Source organism: Cervus elaphus, chromosome X, assembly GCF_910594005.1.
Source record: "Cervus elaphus chromosome X, mCerEla1.1, whole genome shotgun sequence".
NCBI lineage: Eukaryota > Metazoa > Chordata > Mammalia > Artiodactyla > Cervidae > Cervus > Cervus elaphus.
In genome coordinates, this window is record NC_057848.1 from 96882532 (window position 1) to 96904911 (window position 22380).

Genomic DNA, 22380 nt, shown 5'->3' on the forward strand with positions numbered 1-22380 from the left:
CTCCCCAGGGGAGTCAGGGCATCTCTGGGGACAGTCCACCCTCCAGTGTCCCCACTGACCACAGGTTGAGCATGTTTTTGTGGGGGCCATAGGTTCAAGCATGTCTTTGTCCAGTGTCCTCACTGGTTGCTTCAGAAGCAAGGTACAGGGCGGTCTTAAGTTTCAGTCTGGGTTGACTTGGGCTGGGCTAATCTTAATTGTTGCTGCCAAAAAGGCATATTTAGCTTTTCTCTCATGGTCTTTTTTTCTCTTAGCCGCTTCCTCTCTATTATTGAACATCTCGAAGGCTATTTCTAGAAGGTCTCTTTGTGGGGGGGGGGGGGGTGTCTCAGGGCCCTTTTCTAGCTGGCATAGTTTTCAGTGAATATCAGCAGCTGACTGGTTTATGAACTGGACATGTAGGTACAGAAGTCTGGCGGGGGTGGAAATATCTAGATTAGTGTAGTTTTGGACTGCCTCAGTAAGCTGTGAAAGAAAAAGGGCAGGATTTTTATCATGGTCTCTGGAGATTATACCAGCTCACTAGTAGGCAGAGTCATGGTCCAGAATATTCTAAGGCTGTTGATTATGCACTTGTGAGTGAAGCCTCATGCTGGGGTTATTGATAGTTTACTGGTGCGTGTACTTGTGTTCTGAAATCTGGTTAAGGACCCAGAGATCCAAGAGTGGGTGTTGGATCAAGTGTTGGAGGTTCCTGGCACATTTAAGGACATAGTCTGTGGTCTTGAAACATGTGTTATAGACAGGATCAGAGTTCAGATAGTCCTAGGTAGACTGTATCTGCAAGCTATTGGATTGTAGCTTTCTTGAAATCTGATATCTGTCCCTGCTTGAAAAGACTGGTCCAGAGGCAAAAGTAGCCTCCTTGCAAGGAGGGCCAGTACCCAGAGAATTCTGGGGCTGATGCCTGTCCACTACTTGTTGTAACTGGATTTTGGTCTCTCCAGTGGGTAGGGCCATGCCAAGGCAAAGTTGTGGGCTTGGTAAGACTTAAGGCAACCTATCTACAGATGGGTGGGATTGTGTCTCTGCTCAGTTAGTTGTCTGGCTTGATGTTTTCCAACACTGGCACCTACAGGCTATTGGGTAGGTCCATGTTTTGGTGCTAATGTGCAAGAGGGAGGATTCCATAATGGTGCTTGTCAGCACTAGTGTCCACCTGGTAGAAAGAGATCCTTAAAATGGCTTCCACCAGTGTGTATGTTACCATGGTGAGCTGCAGCTGTCTCCTGCCTTTCTGGAGACTCTCCAATAACAGTGAGTAGATCTTACCCAGACTTCTCTCAAATTACTGCTTCTACTCTGGGTTCCAGGGCATGTGAGATTTTATATACTCCCTTTAAGAGTGAAATCTGTATTTCCCCTAGTCCTCTGGGTCTTTCAATATAAGTGCTGCACACATTCAAAGCTAAATGTCCTGGTGGCTCATCTTCCCTGTGCAAGACACCCAGGGCTCAGATTTCTCAATCCTTTGGAAGAGCCTCTGCAATGCAATCATTTTCCAGTTTGTGTACTGTCCATGCTTGCTTCTTGGAAGAAAAGCTCTGATCAACCTAGACAGCATATTCAAAAGCAGAGATATTGCTTTGCTGACAAAAGTCCATCTAGTCAAAGAAAGTGAAAAAGTGAAAATGAAGTCACGCAGTCGTGTCCAACTCTTTGTAACCTTGCGGACTGTAGCCTACCAGGCTACTACAGCCATGGGATTTTCCAGGCAAGAATACTGGAGTAGGGTGCCATTTCTTTCTCCAGGAGATCTTCCCGACCCAGGAATCAAACCCGTGACTCCCACATTATAGGCAGACGCTTTACCGTCTGAGCCACCAGGGAAGTCCAGTAGTCATATATGGATGTGAGAGCTGGACTGCAAAGAAAGTTGAGCCCCGAAAATAGGTGCTTTTGAACAGTAATGTTGGAGAAGACTCTTGAGAGTCCCCTGGACTGCAAGGAGATCAAGCCTGTCAATCCTAAAGGAAATCAGTCCTGCATAGTCATTGGACGGACTGATGCTGAAGCTAAAACTCCAATACTTTGGCCACCTGATGTGAAAAACTGAGTCCTTGGAAAAGACCGTGATGCTGGGAAAGATTGAAGGCAGGGGGAGAAGGGGATGACAGAGGATGAGATGGCTGGATGGCATCACCGACTTGATGGATATGAGTTTGAGCAAGCTCCGGGAGTTGGTGATGGACAGGGAACCCTGGCGTGCTGCAGTCCATGGAGTCGCAATGAGTCAGACATGACTGAGCAACTGAATTGTCTGACTGAAGTGCTGTCCGCCCAGTAGTACAGGACTTGACTGTAATGTGAGTTCACCTTCCTATCCCATTTTGTTCTAATCTCTTATTTATGTCTTTAGCTGTAAAATATCTTTTTGGTAGTTTCCTATACTTTTTCAGTGGTTGTTCTTCAAGTAGTTGTGATTTTTGTATGTCTTTGAGAGAAAGTAAACACAAGATCTTTCTATTTTGCCATCTCCATTCATGCACAGTTTTTGATGAGCAGTTTGTTGTCATCTTATCTTTGTCCCTCTGTATGTAACTGACCTTCTCTACAACTAGTTAATGACCCTTCATAGTACTTCACCTGATGTCCCCTGAATTATAAGACTTTCCACTCTTGAGTAGTGGTAACAGAAACTATTTTAAGACTTGTGTGAGCTCCATGCAGAACTTTCTCTAATCCTTTCAAGTGGTTCTTTCCTTGGCCTTAGGTAGTTTCCTTATACACATTCATTGGTCAGTATTCAACTGAATAATTAACAAATAGTGTCTATAGCTCTCTAGATTTCTCTTTATGTGCATGCCTGTTTTCTCAATACTGTGAACTCTAGATACTTTAGCTTACACATATTCTCCACACTTTACCTTCATCTCAGATGAATTGTCAATCGTGGTCAGGTTTTTCCTCCCTGTGTAGTGGACTGGAAACTTTCTCCAGGAAGTAGTCCAGTGCATTCATGGTATTATTTTGTTTGGTTTTGTAGTGTTTATAGGTTTAACAATTACCATGTTATTCCATTTTGGTCAGATATTTTTACAAAATTTCTTCTGCTGTCTTAAGATACTGAACAACTAAACTGATAGCTGGTATCTAATATCAACAGCTGGACAACTAAAAATTTTCCACCTAAACCTTGGTGAAACATGGAGAGGAATAAAGATTTAGATTGTTAAAGCAAATTTGATTAAAATTAAATTTTCAGCTTTCAAAAGTTTTCCTTATATTTTGTGAAATATTTCACTGAATGAACAATATCTCACTTGGTAAGCACTAATAATCATAAACATTCATAGGAGAATAGAGACTTTCAAAAGATGATATTACTCAGCACAGTGTTAACTGACTCTATGGGTCATAGAAATTTCTTAGTAAAAATCATCAAATAGCTGTTGCTGAGAAGGTATTAAAGATGCTTTGCTAATATTTCTTCATAAAGGTAAAGTTTATAGCATTCTATTTGCACTCTGAAATTACTTCCATTATACAACAAGCTGCTATACTCATAGTATCAATTGTGTAAAATTATATATAAAAGATATTGAAATCACTGACTATCTCTGGGGCACCCTGTGTTATTCACATAAGTTTGCTTGAATACAAGGCAAATGCAGGCTTTCTTTTAACCAGAAATAACATTGTCATCCACTCTTATTTAGGCATGCAGATAATATGAAAGAATTATCTTCTTAATGACTAAGTTTTGTTAAACTGAATTTAAAACTTACCCCAACAAATTTGACATTTTATTCTGCTGTGAAGAAAGCTGTAAATGAGTCCCTGTTTTGAAACAGCAAGGTAGCTTCCAGTGTAACAATTAACTAGTAACATATGTCACTGCTGCCAAGATAATTTTTAGTCCTGTTAAACATTAATGTAGCATTTTTGCTTCTGTCACAATAAGGCAACCATCTGTGTTTGAAGCTGCTGGGAAACTGGGCATATGTTTACAAAGGAGAAGAAACAAAGAAAGGCAAATAGGCAAGAAATTCACATTTATAAAACTGGTATCTAAGCTCAACCGACCAGAACACTGATGCAAGCTTCCCTAACCAGGAAACCTTGACAAAGCAATGTCCAAACCCACCCACTGGGAGAAACCTCCACAATTAAAAGGAACCACAGACTACCAGAATACAGAAAGGCCACACCAAACACAACAATCTAAATAAGATGAAAAGACAGAGAAATACCCAGCAGGTAAAGGAACATGAAAAATGCCCACCAAGCAAAAAAAAAAGAGGATGAGATAGGGAATCTACCAGAAAAATAATTTAGAATAATGATAATAAAAGTGATTCAAGTCTTGAAAAAAAAAATGGAGATGCAGATAAATAGCCTGGAGACAAGGATTAAGAATATGCAAGGAATGCTTAACAAGGACCTAGAAGAAATAAAAAAGAGTCAATTAAAAATGTATAATGCAATAAATGAAATAAAAAACACTCTGGAGGGAAGCAACAGTAGAATAAAAGAAGCAGAAGATAAGATAAGTGAGGTAGAAGATAAAATGGTGGAAATAAATGAAGCAGAGAGGAAAAAAGAAAAAAAACAATCAAAAGAAATGAGGACAACTTCCGGGACCTCTGGGATAACATGAAACACCCCAACATTTGAATCATAGGAGTCCCAGAAGAAGAAGACAAAAAGAAAGGCCATGAGAAAATACTTGAGGAGATAATAGCTGAAAACTTCCCTAAAATGGGGAAGGAAATAGCCACCCAAGTCCAAGAAACCCAGAGAGTCCCAATCAGGATAAAACCAAGGCAAAACTCCCCAAGACACATGTTAATCAAATTAACAAAGATCAAACACAAAGAACAAATATTAAAAGCAGCAAGGGAGAAACAACATACAACACACAAGGGGATTCCCATAAGGATAACACCTGATCTTTCAATAGAAACTCTTCAGGCCAAAAGGGAATGGCAGGACATACTTAAAGTAATGAGAGAGAATAACCTACAACCCAGATTACTGTACCCAGCAAGGATCACATTCAGATATGAAGGAGAATTCAAAAGCTTTACAGAAAAGCAAAAGTTGAGAGAATTCAGCACCACCAAACCAGCTCTCCAACAAATGCTAAAGGATCTTCTCTAGACAGGAAACACAGAAAGGCTGTATGAACACAAACCCAAAACAACAAAGCAAATGGCAATGGGATCATTCTTAACAATAATTACCTTAAATGTAAATGGGTTGAATACCCCACCCAGAAGACAAAGTCTGGCTGAATGGATACAAAAGCAAGACACCTATAAATGCTGTCTACAAGAGACCCACCTCAAAACAAGGGACACATATGACTGAAAGTGAAGGGCTGGAAAAGAAAATATCATGCAAATGGAGACCAAAAGAAAGCAGGAGTTGCAATACTCATATTAGATAAAATAAACTTTAAAATAAAGGCTGTGAAAGAGACAAAGAAAGACACTACATAATGAGCAAAGGATCAATCCAAGAAGAAGATATAACAATTATAAATATGTATGCAGCCAACATAGGAGGACTGCAATATGTAAGGCAACTGTGAATGAGGATGAAAGGGGAAATTAACAATGACACAATAATAGAAGAAGACTTTAATATCCCACTCACACCAATGGATAGATCAACTAAACAGAAAATTAACAAGGAATCACAAGCTTTAAATGCCACTATGGTCCATCTAGACCTAATTGATAGCTATAGGACATTTCACCACAAAACAATAAATTTCACCTTTTTCTCAAGTGCACACGGAACCTTCTCCAGAATAGATCACACCCTGGGCCATCAATCTAGCATTGCTAAATTCAAAAAAATTAAAATCATTCCAATCAACTCTTCTGACCACAATGCAGTAAGATTAGATCTCAATTACAGGAAAAAAAAAAAAACTATTAAAAATTCAAACATATGGAGGCTAAATAAAACACTTATGAATAACCAACCAATCATAGATGAAATCCGAAAAGAAATCAAAATATGCACAGCAATGACGGAAAATGAAAACATAACAATCCAAAACCTATGGGACACTTTAAAAGCATTGCTAAGGCAAAGATTCATAGCATTACTGGCTTACCTGAAGAAACATACACACAAACAAAAAAAAAGTCAAATAAACAACGTAACTCTACAACTAAAGCAACTAGAGAAGGAAGAATTGAAGAACTCCAGGGTTAGTAGAAGGAAAGAAATCTTAAAAATTAGGGCAGAAATGAATGCAAAAGAAACTAAAGAAACCATAGCAAAAATCAACAAAGCTAAAAGCTGTTTTTTTGAAATAGTAAACAAAATTGACAAACTGTTACCCAAACTCATCAAGAAACAAAGGGAGAAGAACTAAATCAACTAAATTACAAATGAAAATGTAGAGATCACAACAGACAACACTGAAATACAAAGGATCGTAAGAGACTACTACCAGCATCTCTATGCCAATAAAAGGGACAACTTGGAAAAAATGGACAAATTCTTAGAAAAGGATAACTTTCCAAAACTGAACCAGGAAGAACTAGATCATAACAGACCCATCACAAGCATGGAAATTGAAACTGTAATCAGAAATCTTCCAGCAAACAAAAGCCCAGGACCAGGTGGCTTCACAGCTGGATTCTACCAAAAATTTAGAGAAGAGCTAACACCTATCTTACTCAAACTCTTCCAGAAAATTGCAGATGATGGTAAAATTCCAAACTTATTTTATGAGGCCACCATCACCCTAATTCCAAAACCAGACAAACATGCCACAAAAAAAGAAAACTACAGGCCAATATCACCAATGAACATAGACAAAAATCATTAACTAAATTCCAGCAAACAGAATCCAACAACATATTAAAAAGATTATGCAGCATGACCAAATGGGCTTTATCCCAGGAATGCAGGGATTCTTTAATATCCACAAATCAATTAACATAATACACCACATTAACAAATTGAAAGATAAAAACTATATGATTATCTCGATAGATGCAGAAAGGAAAGCCTTTAATAAAATTCAACATCCATTTATGATAAAAACTCTCCAGAAAACAGGCATAGAAGGAACATACCTCAACATAATAAAAGCTATATATGACAAACCCACAGCAAGCATTATCCTCAGTGGTGAGAAATTGAAAGCATTCCCCCTAAAGTCAGGAACAAGACAAGGATGCCCATTCTCACCACTACTATTCAACGTAGTGTTGGAAGTGTTGGCCACAGCAATCAGAGCAGAAAAAGAAATAAAAAGAATCCAGAGAGGAAAAGAAGTAAAACTCTCACTGTTTGCAGATGGCATGATCCTGTACATAGAAAACCCTAAAGACTCCACCAGAAAATTACTAGAGCTAATCAATGAATATACTAAAGTTTCAAGATATAAAGTTAACACACAGAAATCCCTTGCATTCCTATACACTAACAATGAGAAAACAGAAAGATAAATTAAGGAAACAATACCATTCACCATTGCAACAAAAAGAATAAAATACTTAGGAGTATATCTACCTAAAGAAACGAAAGACCTATATGTAGAAAACTATAAAACACTGATGAAAGGAATCAAAGAGGACACAAACAGATGGAGAAATATACCGTGTTCATGGATTGAAAGAATCAATATTGTGAAAACGAGTATACTATCCAAAGCAATCTATAGATTCAATGCAATCTCTATAAAGCTACCAACAGTATTTTTCAGAGAAATAGAACAAATAATTTCACAATTTATACGGAAATACAAAAAGCCTTGAATAGCCAAAGCAATCTTGAGAAAGAAGAATGGAACTGGAAGAATCAACCTGCCTGACTTCAGGCTCTAATACAAAGCCACAGTCATCAAGACAGTATGGCTCTGGCACAAAGACAGAAATACAGATCAATGGAACAAAGTAGAAAGCCCAGAGATAAACCCACGTACCTATGGACACCTTATCTTCAACAAGGGAGGCAAGAATATACAATGGAAAAAAGACAACCTCTTTAACAAGTGGTGCTGGGAAAACTGGTCAACCATTTGTAAAAGAATGAAACTAGAACACTTTCTAACACCATACACAAAAATAAACTCAAAAAGAATTAAAGGTCTAAATTAAAGACCAGAAACTATAAAACCTCCCCAAAGAGAACATAGGCAACACACTCCCTGACATAAATCACAGCAAGATCCTCTATGATCCACCTTCCAGATTATTGGAAATAAAAGCAAAAATAAACAAATGGGACCTAATTAACCTTAAAAACTTTTGCACAACAAAGGAAACTATAAACAAAGTGGAAAGACAGCCTTCAGAATGGGAGAAAGTAATAACAAATGAAGAAACAGACAAAGGATTAATCTCAAAAATATACAAGCAGCTCCTGCAGCTCAATTCCAGAAAAACAAGTGACCCAATCAAAACAATGGGCCAAAGATCTAAACAGCCATTTCTCCAAAGAAGACATACAGATGGCTAACAAACACATGAAAAGATGCTGAACATCACTCATTATCAGAGAAATGCAAATCAAAACCACAATGAGGTACCACTACACGCCAGTCAGGATGGCTGCTATCCAAAAGTCTATAAACAATAAATGCTGGAGAGGGTGTTGAGAAAAGGGAACCCTCTTACACTGTTGGTGGGAATGAAAACTAGTACAGCCACTATGGAGAAAAGTGTGGAGATTTCTTAAAAAACTGGAAATAAAACTGCCATATGACCCAGCAATCCCACTCCTGGGCATACACACCGAGGAAACCAGATCTGAAAGAGACACGTGCACCCCAATGTTCATCACAGCACTATTTGTAATAGCCAGGACCTGGAAGCCCCCTAGATGCCCATCAACAGACGAATGGATAAGAAACCTATGGTACATATGCACAATGGAATATCACTCAGACATTAAAAAGGCTACACTTGAATCCATTCTAATGAGATGGATGAAACTGGAGCCCATTATACAGAGTGAAGTAAGCCAGAAAGATAAACATCAATATAGTATACTAATGCATATATATGGAATTTAAAAAGATGATAACAATAACCCTATATGCAGGACAGAAAAAGAGACGCAGATGTACAGAACAGAGTTTTGGACTCTGTGGGAGAAGGCGAGGGTGGGATGATCTGAGAAATAGCATTGAAACATGTATATTATCTAGTGTATAACAGATTGCCAGCCCAGGTTGAATGCATGAGACAAGTGCTCAGGGCTGGTGCACTGGGACGACCCAGAGGGCTGGGATGGGGAGAGAGGTGGCAGGATGTATCAGGATGGGGAACACATGTAAATCCATGGCTGATTCATGTCAATGTATGGCAAAAACCACTACAGTATTGTAAAGCAATTATCCTCCAACTAAAAAAAAAAAAAACTTGTATCTAAAGTCTAAGTCTTAAAAAAAAAAAACATTATTTGTGGAGTTTGATGGCTATATGAACACTTTGGATTGGATCTGCAATTGCAGCAGCAACTGCTTTTTAACTTTTATGTAAATAAGTAGTTTTTGATTGCATTATAGGACACATATTCATCCATCTAAATCTGGAGTAAAAGAATGTAATTTTGCCTAGAAACTTTCTTAATAAGAGGTTTACAGTGTTTGCTTAGAGCTGAGCTTCACATATTCAGAAAGAAGAGGTGTGAGTGTTTCAGAAATTGCTTAAATTCAAGTGTAGTAGACCTACATTTTAGAGACTTCTTAGGAAACTCAGTGATAAAATACATGAAGGGAAAAAATGTTAGTTTAAGGAGGTTAATCTGTTTCCTAGTCACAAATGGTTATTGACCCGTAGCATGGTGAAATAGTAGCTTTTGAATTGTTACCAGTCTGTGTATGTAACTGCTAGCCATTGCCTTATTCATTTGTGGCAAAGTGAATGAACCGTGAGGGTATTATGCTATGTGAAATAAGTCATACAGATAAAGAGAGATATTGCATAATCTCATTGTTCTCTGGAATCTTAAAAAGTTGAATTTGCATAAACAGTAGAATAGCTGTTGCCAGGGACTGGAGGTTGGGGAACATGGTCACAGATACTGGTTGTTGTTGTTGTTTTTCAGTCGAACAGTCGTGTCCAACTCTTTGAAACCCTATGGACTGCAGCACATCAGGTTTCCCTGTACTTCACTATCTCCTGTAGCTTGCTCAAACTCATGACCATTGAGTCGGTGATGCTGTCCAACCACTTTATCCTCTGTTGTCCCCTTCAGAAGACAGATACTGGTTAGAGGACACAAATTTTAGTTATAAAATAAGTAAGTTCTAGAGATATAATGAATAGCATTATGATTTTGATTAATACTTATATACCTAAATCAAATCCCTTATGACTACACAGTGGAAGGGAGAAATAGATTTAAGGGACTAGATCTGATAGACAGAGTGCTGATGAACTATGGACGGAGGTTCATGACATTGTACAGGAGACAGGGAGGAAGACCATCCCCCCAAAAAAAGAAAAGAAAAAAAGCAAAAAGGCTGCCCAAGGAGGCCTTACAAATAGCTGGGAAAAGAAGAGAAGTGAAAAGCCAAGGAGAAAAGGAAAGATATATCCAATTCAATGCAGAGTTCCAAAGAATAGTAAGGAGAGATAGAAAGCCTTCCTCAGCGATCAATGTAAAGAAATAGAGGAAAACAACAGAATGAGAAAGACTAGAGATCTCTTCAAGAAAATTAGAGATAGCAAGGGAACATTTCATGCAAAAATGGGCTCAATAAAGGACAAAAATGTTATGGACCTAAAAGAAGCAGAAGATATTAAGGAGAGGTGGCAAGAATACACTGAAGAACTGCACAAAAAAGATCTTCATGACCCAGATAATCACAAACGTGTGATCAGTCACACTCACCCAGAGCCGGACATCCTGGAATGTGAAGTCAAGTGGGCCTTAAGAAGCATCACTACAAACAAAGCTAGTGGAGGTGATGGAATTCCAGTTGAACTATTTCAAATCCTGAAAGATGATGCTGTGAAAGTGCTACACTCAATAGGCCAGCAAATGTGGAAATCTCAGCAGTGGCCACAGGACTGGAAAAGGTCAGTTTTCATTCCAATCCCAAAGAAAGGCAATCCCTAAAAATGCTCAAACTACCACACAATTGCACTCATCTCACAAGGCAGTAAGTAATGCTCAAAATTCTCCAAGCCAAGCTTCAGCAATACATGAACCGTGAATATCCAGATGTTCAAGCTGGTTTTAGAAAAGGCAGAGGAACCAGAGATCCAATTGCCAACATCTGCTGGATCATGGAAAAAGCAAGACAGTTCCAGAAAAACATCTATTTCTGCTTTATTGACTATGCCAAAGTCTTTGACTTTGTGGATCACAATAAACTGTGGAAAATTCTGAAAGAGATGGGAATACCAGACCACCTGACCTGCCTCTTGAGAAACCTGTATGTAGGTCAGGAAGCAGCAGTTAGGACTGGACATGGGACAGCAGGCTGGTTCCAAATAGGAAAAGGAGTATGTCAAGGCTGTATGTTGTCACCCTCCTTATTTAACTTATATGCAGAGTACATCATGTGAAATGGTGGGCTGAATGAAGCACAAGCTGGAATAAAGATTGCTAGGAGAAATCAATAACCTTAGAAATGCAGATGACACTACCTTTATGGCAGAAAGTGAAAAAGAACTAAAGAGCCTCTTAATGAAAGTGAAATAGGAGAGTGAAAATGTTGGCTTAAAGCTCAACATTCAGAAAACTATGATTATGGCATCCGGTCCCATCACTTCATGGCAAATACATGGGGAAACAGTGGAAACAGTGGCTGACTTTATTTTTCTGGGCTCCAAAATCACTGTGGATGGTGATTGCAGCCATGAAATTAAAAGACGCTTGCTCCTTGGAAGGAAAGTTATGACCAACTTGGACAGCATATTAAAGAGCAGAGACATTACTTTGCCAACCAAGGTCCATCTGGTCAAGGCTATGGTTTTCCAGTGGTCATGTATAGATGTAAGAGTTGGATTATAAAGAAATCTGAGTGCAGAAGAATTGATGCTTTTGAACTGTGGTGTTGGAGAAGACTCTTGAGAGTCCCTTGGACTGCACGGAGATCCAACCAATCCATCCTAAAGGAGATCAGTCCTATGTGTTCATTGGAAGTACTGATGTTGAAGCTGAAACTCCAGTACTTTGGCCACCTGATGTGGAGACTGTCATGGTGTCGCAAAGAGTCGAACATGACTGAGTCATTTAACTGAACTGAACTTGAAAGTTGCTAAAAGTGTAGGTCTTAAATATTGTTACCAATAATCACGTTGTACAACTTATACTTTCACATTATATGTCATATATATATATATACATAGTAAAGAAGGAGAAAGGCTTTTCTTTCAGTGAATCTTATATTTTGGGCAATAAAGACAGGAAACAAGTGAATAAATGAAATAATTTCAGATAATGATGAACACTATGAAGGAAAAAAAGACAAAGTATTACAGTTTGATTGCAGGGATTAAGAATAGATGGAGAGACAGACAATACTAAACAATGTGACCACCTGGGCTAATAGTGTTCCAGGATGAAGAAACAGCAGAAATACTCTTGAGACAAGAAGAATGAATAGTATGTGTTGTCATGTGCTTATTGGTTTCACATTACTTGTTCTCTAATTGCTTTATTTGTGTTATTTTTGTCATCACATGTTAATTGTAAGTTTTCTGAGAGTATGGATACTGTTTTATACTTTAGATTTATACTATAGAACTTAAAATGGAATGTTCTGCATAAAATAAATTTTAAATAAGTGCTTATTGAGTATTTTTATTACTTAATAATGTTTTGAATAAAGCAATTTCTTTCCTATTCTTGCAATAAATAAAAGAACACCTGGAAAGTTTCTTAATTGTCTATATTTAGAAAAGGTAATTGCCTCTTTTCTTTATTCTTTGAATGTTTATTAAGCCATTACATCTTCTTTTATAGTTAAAAAATAACACTTAAGTGCCAAGACTATATCTACATACCATAAGACACTTCACTAAGATGTGAAAAAAGATATATCAACAGAATGGGAGATATGGAGGAAAGGACTTGCCTCATATAACTATTCAGAAGGGCCCCCAAAAGGCCTATTGGCCTAAAAATTCACTTTTTCCCCATGGTGCTAAAAGTTTGACATCAAAATCATTACTTCTCACCCATGGCTGATTCATGTTGATGTATGGCAAAACCCACCAAAATATTGTAAAGTAATTAGCCTCCTATTAAAATAAATAATTTTTTTAAAAAATCATTACTTTTAGGGGAGTATTCTCTGTTAACATCAATACTCTGAGAGGAACTTTACAGTCAATCAGTTACATTTTTGTATCATTTGTGTGCCAATACCTTTTTAATTATCAGCTGGGTATGAACAGTGTAAGTGCTTAGGATATGAAGCAAATGTGATTAAGAATGCAGAGAATGAACCACAACACTCCCATTTTCCTCTTTGATTAGTATAAGTAGAATGTTATAGTATTCTCTCCACTCCCAGATTTATGATTTCTTTATAGTAGTAATTTTCAGTGGGTGGACAACAGCATCTCTTTGTAAGTTTAAAAGATCTTCTGGCCCTCCCAGCACATGATGGGCTCCTAAGCAACTACTTCAGAGGATTCAACTCCCAGTCACTGAGGAGGAGGAGGCTCCCAGCCCCTGTGCACCATCCATCACCTTACTGGACACTTGGTGAGGGAGTGAGAGCATCACCTGTATAGCCTTCAGAGAAGACAAAGGCATCATCGCTTCAGCTACTGCTGCAATTTTCGCCTGCAGCTGCTTGCTGAATTCTCAGTCATCCACAGTGAACCCTGTTTATAGTCCCTTGCAGTCCTGGGGCTCCTTATGGCAACCCAAAGAACGTGACTTACACAGGTTACCCCATAGCCTATCCAGTTGCAGCCCCTGCCTACAATCCCAGCCTATAACCTGCCAGTAGCTCCCCTTATGCTCCAGCAATTCTGCTGATGAAATAGACCTAGCCAGAGAACTCATCTTCCTGTGCCACTGAAGCTACCTATTTCCACCTCCCAGTGGACACCAGGACCAAGAGCCAAACTTACCAAAAATCCTCTATGGCTTTCAGATATACTGAGGGGACATCATACAAGGTCCTACCAACCCAGAGTAATACTGCTCTGATCCCCCTACTCCTCTTCACCCAAACCCTATCAGATGGCCACAAATCCAATCATAAGTGCCTACCCCCAGCAGAATCTGTACGCCCAGAGAGCCTAGGACATACAACCGGTGTATGCTGCCCAGCCTCATGTCATCTACTACACCATGGTCATCCAGCCCAGCAGCACTCACTCTGCCATCTACTGGACACCAGTCAACCCTCCCAAGACCAATGTCACGGCCATGGGCATGGTGGTTGGCACCACCATGATGGTGTCAACATGCACCCTGCTGACTGCATCACAGCACACAGTAATTGGGGCATACCCTGTCTTCATGCCAACATACAGGGTGCCAGGGACCCTTGCATACAGCTACATGCCCCACACTGATAAAGCCTGCAGCCCATCCAAATCTAGAGTTACACATTTGTATGCAGCTACTCAAGTCCTACACGGGTGCTGGAGCAGCTCCCTGGCAGCACCACCTCTATTTGCAAGAGGAGACAACAGAAGTGCAAAGGTAACTTTATGCATCTTTAATGGTTTTGGTTTTTAATTTTGGCTTTTGTAAAAACTGCTTTTTCTTATCTCCTGCCTCTCCCCACTGTCCCCCTCTGAGGTGCTGCCCTCCCAATTCCACTCCCCCTCCTACTTGACCAGGCACATCCTCTTGCCTCCTCTTTCCTTCTCCAAGCATCCAGTCCCTAGAAGCTTAGTTTAGTGGCAGGCAGAGAGTGGGGTCTGTTGCAGTAGTTCACCTGAAAGCATGATTTCCTTTTGAAGACCATAATGAATGTGACCCTTGGGTCCAGGGTAGGAACTCAGCTGTTAAGCAGGTGGATTTTTTTTTTTTTTTTCATTTTTCTCAAGCAAGATTAGTTTCAGACATTACCATATCCTGACACAAATGAAATATCTTCTGAGAACCATCACAACAGACCAGAACAAAACCACCTGATTTGATAGGAGTGTTAATAGTAGCTTAATAATGTCCCAGATAAGGACCTAGGCAAACCAGATCCTTTCTTTAGGAGAACTTGGGGGAGGTAAGGGGGACACTGTGGGAAGGCAGAGGAAAGAGGGTCGAGAGGCACTTGCCTGCTGACTTTGGTTTGTAAGGTCTCTGGTAGAATTGCCTTGGCCTGGACCCTCTAATTTGCACAGTGATGTTAACGGACCTGGCAATTCCTCAGAAGGTGATTTTGACCTCAGAGCTGCCAAGCAGTTGCAAGATGGTGGGATCCCAGCCTCCCAAATCTTTGGAGGCCAGCTTCCCTCTGTAATCCAGACCTTAGTCTTTGAGCCCTCATGGATCCACTCTGATGAGGAGTTTGCTCCTGATTAGAGTGGAAACCTATGGCAATCCTCTCCTTTCCCTTTGCCCTTCCCAGTGCCATGGCTCACCTTGGGGCTCATTTGCTTATGGTACTGGAAGACAGGCCAGGTTCTTGGTTACCTCGTGCCATTCACCACCAAAGTGAAGGAATCACATTCCAGGTTGGTGCTGGTGGCTCTGAAGGTCAGGATAGTGAAGGAAAAGCAATAACAATAGACATTTCATAGACTCATGGAGCTGAAGGGATCTTAGCAATCATCTCAACCATTCCTCTATTTGATATGAGAAAACAGAGGCCCAGAAAAGAGGAAAGGACTTCCCCAGACCTTGCAGTAAGTTAGCATTTTTTAAATTCAGCCTTCCTGCCTGGAGCATGTTGTCCAGGAAAATTTACTTAGGGATGGATTGACTTAAGTCAGAAGCGCCCACACCTGGTGAGCTCTGGAACAGTCTCTGGCCTTTTGCTTCTGCTCTTTTCCTCCATGGATTTCAAAGGCAGAGACTGAAGAGTGGGTGGAGGTCACATGGGGGCAAATTGGAGGAACAGAAATTGCAAATGATGAAACAGCATTTGGAAATTCTGTGAAGACTTCTGGAACTCTCATCCTATATCTGACTCCATCCCTAGGAGAAGGAGCAGGTGGACTGGCTGAAGAGGAGCCCATGATTTTAAGACAGTAGTCCCTCATCCTGAGAGGAGAGGAGAAGTAGACATGGGGTCTCCTGGGAGAATAGGAACCCCTGAGTCAGAAGGGCCCATTACTCTCAGCCAGGATCCCAATTGTCTAAAACTGCCCACCCTGCACCCAGTACTTGGCTAGGCTGGCAACTCCTTTGGGGGTGGGGGGAAGAGGAACATTTTACTGTACAAAATGGGATCATTGATAACATTTAGAACTTAAATAACTCTCTTCATTTTAAATTCATGCATCCCTACGCCTACTGCTCATGTCTCCATAAAAGAGGAAATAATCAGGAAATCCATTTGCCAGAAGGACTATAGAGGCTATGTGGCTGTTGCTAGGGATGCACAGTACAGCAGCATCCTTGATCTAGGTTTTCTGTTGAAATACAGAACCAGTCAGGATAAGCCCCACTGTTCTAAACAGTCTGCTTGGGAGTGCTGAAGACGTTTCATTTAAAACAATAAGGAGCACAGGGTGAATGGCGTGATTTGGAAGTACTGACGGTGCTTGCGAAGAGAGTGACTCAGCGCATCATGCAGCAACGACTGGTTGCAGCAACGACAAGTTCCAGGCCACACAGTCTCCCACTACATCCTCCAGCTAAAGTACTGTATGGATGGAGAAGTCTTGAGGCTACTGGAAGAATAAGACTGAAATCCAGAGGCAAGAGGCTTAAGCCCAAAACTTGAGAACACCAGAGAACTCCTGACTACATGGAACATTAATTAATAAGAGATCATCCAAAAGCCTCCATACCTACACTGGAAGCAACCACCACCCAAGGACCAATAAATTCCAGAGTAAGATATACCACACAAATTCTCCAGCTACACAGGAACATAGCCCAAAGCGTCAATATACAGGCTGCTCAAAGTCACATCAAACCCATAGACCCATCTCAAAACTCACTGCTGGCCACTCCATTGCACTCCAGAGAGAAGAAACACATCTCCACCCACCAGAACACCAACGCAAGCTTCCCTAACCAGGAAACCTCGACAAGCCAAATATCCAGCCCCACCCACAGGGAGAAATCTCCACAATAAAAAGAAACAGCAGACTAAGAGAATACAGAAAGGCCACCCCAAACACAGCAATCTAAATAAGATAAAAAGACAGAGAAATACCCAGCAGGTAAAGGAACATGAAAAATGCCCACCAAGCCAAACAAAAGAGGAGGAAATAGGGAATCTACCTGAAAAAGAACTTAGAATAATGATAATAAACATGATTCAAAATGTTGAAAAAAATATATAGTTACAGATAAATAACCTGGAGACAAGGATTGAGAAGATGCAAGAAATGTTTAACAAGGATCTAGAAGAAATAAAAAAGAGTCAATTAAAAATGAATAATGCAGTAAATTAGATCAAAAACACTCCGGAGGGAACCAACAGTAGAATAAGAGAGGCGGAAGATAGGATAAGTGAGGTAGAAGATAAAATGGTGGAAATAAATGAAGCAGAGAGAGAAAAAGAGAAAAGAATTAAAAGAAATGAGGACAACCACAGGGACTTCTGGGACAATGTGAAATGCCCCAATATTTGAATCATAGGAGTCCCAGAAGATGAAGACAAAAAGAAAGGCCGTGAGAAAATACTCGAGGAGATAATAGCTGAAAACTTCCCCAAAATGGGGAAGGAAATAGCCACCCAAGTCCAAGAAACCCAGAGAGTCCCAAACAGGATAAACCCAAGGCAAAACTCCCCAAGACACATATTAATCAAATTAACAAAGATCAAACACAAAGAACAAATATTAAAAGCAGCAAGGGAGAAACAACATACAACACACAAGGGGATTCCCATAAGGATAACAGCTGATCACTCAATAGAAACTCTTCAGGCCAGAAGGGAATGGCAGGACATACCTAAAGTAATGAGAGAGAATAACCTACAACCCAGATTACTGTACCCAGCAAGGATCTCATTCAGACATGAAAGAGAATTCAAAAGCTTTACAGACAAGCAAAAGCTGAGAGAATTCAGCACCACCAAACCAGCTCTCCAACAAATGCTAAAGGATCTTCTCTAGACAGGAAACACAGAAAGGTTGTATGAACGCGATCCCGAAACAACAAAGCAAATGGCAATGGGATCATTCTTATCAATAATTACCTTAAATGTAAATGGGTTGAATGCCCGAACCAAAAGACAAAGACTGGCTGAATGGATACAAAAGCAAGACACCTATATATGTTGTCTACAAGAGACCCACCTCAAAACAAGGGACACCTACGGACTGAAAGTGAAGGGTTGGGAAAAAAAAAAAAAAAAACAGGCAAAAGGAGACCAAAAGAAAGCTGGAGTCGCAATACTCATATCAGATAAAACAGACTTTAAAATAAAGGCTGTGAAAAGAGACAAAGAAGGTCACTACATAATGAGCAAAGGATCAATCCAAGAAGAAGATATAACAATTATAAATATGTATGCACACAACATAGGAGGATTGCAATACATAAGGCAACGGTGAACGAGAATGAAAGAGGAAATTAACAATAACACAATAATAGTGGGAAACTTTAATACACCACTCACAACTATGGACAGATCAACTAAACAGAAAATTAACAAGGAAACACAAACTTTAAATGACACAGTGGTCCATCTAGACTTAATTGATAGCTATAGGACATTTCAACCCAAAACAATCAATTTCACCCTTTTCTCATGTGCACACGGAACCTTCTCCAGAATAGATCACATCCTGGGCCATAAATCTAGCCTTGGTAAATTGAAAAAACAAATTTAAATCATTCAAGTCATCTTTTAGGACCACAATGCAGTAAGATTAGGTCTCAATTACAGGAAAAAAAAAAACAAAACAAAACTATTACAAACTCAATCATCTGGAGGCTAAATAACAGGCTTATGAATAACCAACAAATCACAGAAGAAATTTAAAAAAAGGAAAAAAAGCATGCATAGAAATGGATGAAAATGAAAACACAACAACTCAAAACCTATGGGACACTGTAAAAGCAGTGATACAGCAAAGGTTCATAGCAATACAGGCTTACCTCAAGAAAAAAGAAAAAAATTCAAATAAATAACGTAACTGTACACCTAAAGCAACTAGAGAAGGAAGAAATGAAGAACCCCAGGGATAGTAGAAGGAAAGAAATCTTAAATATTAAGGCAGAAATAAATGCAAAAGAAACAAAAGAGACCATAGCAAAAATCAATGAAGGTAAAACCTGGTTTTTTGAAAAGGTAAATAATATTGACAAACTGCTAGCCAGACTCAGCAAGAAACAAAGGGAGAAGAACCAAATCACCAAAATTAGAAATGAACACGGAGAGATCACAACAGACAACACTGAAATACAAAGGATCATAAGAGCCTAATACCAGCATCTCTATGCCAATAAAATGGACAATTTGGAAGAAATGGACAAATTCTTAGAAAAGTTTAACTTTCCAAAACTGAACCAGGAAGAACTAGAAGATCTTAACAGACACATCACAAGCACAGAAATTGAAACTGTAATCAGAAATCTTCCAGCAAACAAAAGCCCAGGACCAGGTGGCTTCACAGCTGAATTCTACCAAAAATTTAGAGAAGAGCTAACACCTATCTTACTCAAACTCTTCCAGAAAATTGCAGAAGAAGACAAACTTCCAAACTCATTCTATGAGACCACCATGACACTAATATCAAAACCAGACAAACATGCGACAAAAAAAGAAAACTACAGGCCAATATCACCAATGAACATAGCTGCAAAAATTCTTAACTAAATTCTGGCAAACAGAATCCAACAACATATTAAAAAGATCATACATCATGACCAAATGGGCTTTATCCCAGGATTGCAAGGATTCTTTAATATCCACAAATCAATTAATGTAATATACCACATTAACAAATTGAAAGATAAAAACTATATGATTATCTCAACAGATGCAAAAACGCCTTTGACAAAATTCAACATCCATTTGTGATAAAAACTCTCCAGAAAGCAGGCATAGAAGGAACATACCTCAACATAATAAAAGCTATATATGACAAACCCACAGCAAACATTATCCTCAAAGGTGAGAAACTGAAAGCATTTCCCCTAAAGTCAGGAACAAGACAAGCGTGCCCACTCTCACCACTACTATTCGACATAGTTTTGGAAGTGTTGGCCACAGCAATCAGAGCAGAAAAAGAAATGAAAGGAATCCAGATTGGAAAAGAAGTAGTGAAACTCTCACTGTTTGCAGAGGACATAATCCTCTACATAGAAAACCCTAAAGAATCCACCAGAAAATTACTAGAGCTAATCAATGAATATACTAAAGTTTCAGGATATAAAATTAACACACAGAAATCCCTTGCATTCCTATACACTAACAATGAGAAAACAGAAAGAGAAATTAAGGAAACAATACCATTCACCATTGCAACAAAAAGAATACAATATTTAGGAGTATTTCTACCTAAAGAAACAAAAGACCTATATATAGAATACCATAAAACACTGATTAAAGAAATAAAAAAGGACACAGATGGAGAAATATGCCGTGTTCATGGTGGAAGAATCAGTATTGTGAAAATGAGTATACCACTTAAAGCAATCTATAGATTCAATGCAATCCCTAACAAGCTACAAATGGTATTTTTCACAGAACTAGAACAAATAATTTCACAAGGTGTATGGAAATACAAAAAACCTCGAATAACCAAAGCAATCTTGAGAAAGAAGAATGGAACAGGAGGAATCAACCTGCCTGCCTTCAGGCTCTAATACAAAGCCACAGTCATCAAGACAGTATGGCACTGTCACAAAGACAGAAATATTGACCAGTGGAACAGAATAGAAAGCCTGGAGATAAACCCACATACCTATGGACACCTTTTCTTTGAAAAAGGATACAAGAATATACAATGGAAAAATGACAACCTCTTTAATAAGTGCTGCTGGGCAAATTGGTCAACCACTTGTAAAAGAATGAAACTAGAACACGTTCTAACACCATAAACAAAAAGAAACTCAAAATGGATTAAAGTTCTACATGTAGGACCAGAAACTGTAAAACTCCTGGAGGAGAACATAGGCAAAACACTCTCTGACATAAATCACAGCAGGATCCTCTATGACCCACCTCCCAGAATATTGGAAATCAAAGCAAAAATAAACAAATGGGACCTAATGAAACTTAAAAACCTTTTGCACATCAAAGGAAACTACAAGCAAGGTGAAAAGACAGCCCTCAGAATGGGAGAAAATAATAGCAAATGAAGAAACAGACAAAGGATTAATTTCAAAAATATACCAGCATGTCCTGCAGCTCAATTCTAGAAAAATAAATGACCTGATCATAAAATGGGCCAAAGAACTAAAGAGACATTTCTCCAAAGACGACATACAGATGGCTAACAAACACGTGAAAAGATGCTCAACATCACTCATTATCAGAGAAATGCAAATCAAAACCACAATGAGGTAGCACTACACACCAGTAAGGCTGGCTGCCATCCAAAAGTCTACAAGCAATAAATGTTGGAGAGGATGTGGAGAAAAGGGAACCCTCTTATACTGTTTATGGGAATGCAAACTAGTACAGCCACTATGGAGAACAGTATGGAGATTCCTTAAAAAAAACTCCTAATAGAACTGCCATATGACCCAGCAATCCCACTCCTGGGCATGCACACCGAGGAAACCAGAACTGAAAGAGACACATGAACCCCTATGTTAATGGCAGCACTGTTTATAATAGCCAGGACATGGAAGCAAACTAGATGCCCATCAGCAGACGAATGGATAAGGAAGCTGTGGTACATATACATAATACACAATGGAATATTACTCAGCCATTAAAAAGAATTCATTTGAATAATTTCTAATGAGATGTGTGAAACTGGAGCCCATTATGCAGAGTAAAGTAAGCCAGAAACATAAAAACCAATACAGTATACTAACACATATATATGGAATTTTAAAGATGGTAATGATAACCCTATATGCAAAACAGAACAAGAGATACAGATATATAGAATAGTCTGTTGGACTTTGGGAGAAGGCGAGGGTGGGATGTTCTGAGAGAATAGCATTGAAACAAGTATACTATCAAGTGTGACAGATCGACAGCCCAGGTTGGATGCATGAGACAAGTGCTCAGGGCTGGTGCATTGGGAAGACCCAGACGGATGGGATGAGGAGGGAGGTGGGAGGGGGCTTCAGGATGGGGAACACATGTAAATCCATGGCTGATTCATGTCAATATATGGCAACAACCACTACAATATTGTGAAGTAATTAGCCTCCAACTAATTAAAATAAATGCAAAAA

The 22380-nt window shown here is 39.2% G+C and overlaps 1 pseudogene; it reads left to right on the forward strand.

The window, feature by feature from the left end:
* The window catches only part of LOC122690422, a 119185-nt pseudogene that overhangs the window by 4099 nt on the left and 92706 nt on the right, over positions 1–22380 (forward strand).